This window comes from Perognathus longimembris, chromosome 4 (assembly GCF_023159225.1).
Source record: "Perognathus longimembris pacificus isolate PPM17 chromosome 4, ASM2315922v1, whole genome shotgun sequence".
Taxonomy (NCBI): domain Eukaryota; kingdom Metazoa; phylum Chordata; class Mammalia; order Rodentia; family Heteromyidae; genus Perognathus; species Perognathus longimembris.
In genome coordinates, this window is record NC_063164.1 from 36,463,509 (window position 1) to 36,465,544 (window position 2,036).

The window sequence follows — 2,036 nt, forward strand, 5'->3', positions numbered from 1 at the left end:
AACTGAGAGAAGGGAGCTGCCCAGTGTGGGGCCCTGGAAATGTGCAGAGAGGTCCTTTTAGGTCTCTGTATGGGAATGTACACAAGCTTGAGAGGAAACCACCCTGGATAAGGAGCATAAAAATCAATAGGCAGAAACATGTTTGGAGCTCATATAAGATTGAGAATAGTTCATAGTCCTTTCGGTCAAAGTAAAAAGTTAACTAGTGAAAAAGATGTTGTGTATATAGAGTGATGGCAAACTCTAGCTTTCAAGCTTATTCCAGCCTGCAGACTATTCTTTTTTTTTTTTTAATTAAAATACTGAGTTTATTTCACATGTATATTTTTGTATCCCCACCATTTCCACATTTGACCATCACTTCTACTGTGGCCCATCATAACATTCTATACATACTTAAATCCAAGCACAGGGTGGAGTTCCGTCTTTAAAAACTAAACGGGCATTTTGGACAACAAGTTCTTGGCAGTGGAGCCTACACAACATTTATCAAACACAGCAGGGGAAAGTTCTCACTTCACATTATAAAAAGGACAGCCAGATATCAACTCTTACAGAAATGAAATAAGATGGAAATTTTCAACAAACAGCCCCAACTACTCTTAAAGAGATTTCCTCCATTGCCAGAGATCTTGAATAGCCTCCTGGTCAGTCATTCGGAAGCAATTCTTCACGTAGTTGATGAACTTGGCTTCCACTTTGGGGAGAGAACCACCTTTTTCTATACTTGCTTGCATTTTTGCTTTAATGTCTTCTACTGAACTAGGTCCTTTTGGTGTTTTAGGAGTTTTTTCCTGTTTTTTGAAGGATTCTTGACCTTTTGATCTTGGTGTCGTTGGTTTCGAGTCTTTTCCATTCTGGTTTGATTTCTGTGCATTTTTGGCCGGAGTATCTCATATAGATTTCTTCACTGTAACTTTTTCTTCTGCTTCCTCGTCATCAAAATCATCATCATCATCCTCTTCCTCATCATCATCTTCATCCTCCTCATCCTCATCTTCCTCAGCAAGTTTTACTTTTTTCTGTGGAACCTTGCTACCACCTCCAGGGGCAGACTGCTTTCCAGACACACTGAGGAGTTTTACATCCTCCTCCTCTTCATCTTCTGACTCTGCATCCTCCTCCACAGCAACTAAGTGCTGTCCACTAATGTGCACAGGTCCTGAGCCACACTTAGCCTCAGGACCACAGGTGGTGTGATTTCAAAGCCCCCAAGGGAAACTGTTGGCTGCACAGACATTTTCAAAGTTGCCAGAGTAACTTTAATTGGACTTCCCTCATAGTTCATTGCCTCTGCCTCGACGATCTGCAGTTCATCTTTTGCACCAGCCCCTAAACTAACCGTTCTTAATGATAACTGGTGCTCATTTTCATCATTATCTACCTTAAAGTGATAATCTTTGTCAGCTTTTAGTTCACAACCAAAAAGGTAGTTCTGGGGCCGCAGCGGGCTCATGTCCATGTTCATCGAGTCTTCCATGGGCGGGCACGGCGAGGGCGGACGGATGAGTGCGGCTCCGAGGCCGAGAAGAGACGCAGAACGGAATCACCTGCAGACTATTCTGGAGCAGCTCCACAAGCTAAAGATTTTGGAAGAACTGTAAAGTCAAAGAAATATATGCTACCAATGGCTCACGCTTGTAATCCTACTTACCTGGAAACTGTGACCATCAGGAGGACAGTGATTCAAAGCCAGTCAAAGCAAAAAACTCTACAAGACCCTTTCTCAGCCCATATTTATGATCAGTTGCATATACCTGTCATCCCAAGCTACATGGGAGTCTGCGACTGAGGTTTGTACCTCTAGGCCAGGCAGAAAAGTCTGCCAGATTCCATCTCCACCAAGAGAAGTCAGATGGGGTGGCATAGTCCTGTGACCCCACGGACTATGGGAAGATCCTATTCTAAAAATGTCCAGTAAAAATAAGGACTGGAGGCAGGTCTTAGTGGTGCTGTGTGTCAGCCTAGCAAGCATGAGGCTTTGGGTCAAACTTAAGTATGGTCAAGAGACCATACTTAAAGTAAAGAAATATATG

General features: G+C 43.1%; 1 pseudogene; it reads right to left on the reverse strand.

The window, feature by feature from the left end:
- Nucleotides 1-293: 293 nt before the first annotated feature.
- Nucleotides 294-1,510, reverse strand: LOC125349945 (annotated as a pseudogene).
- Between the last annotated feature and the right edge of the window lie 526 nt (nucleotides 1,511-2,036).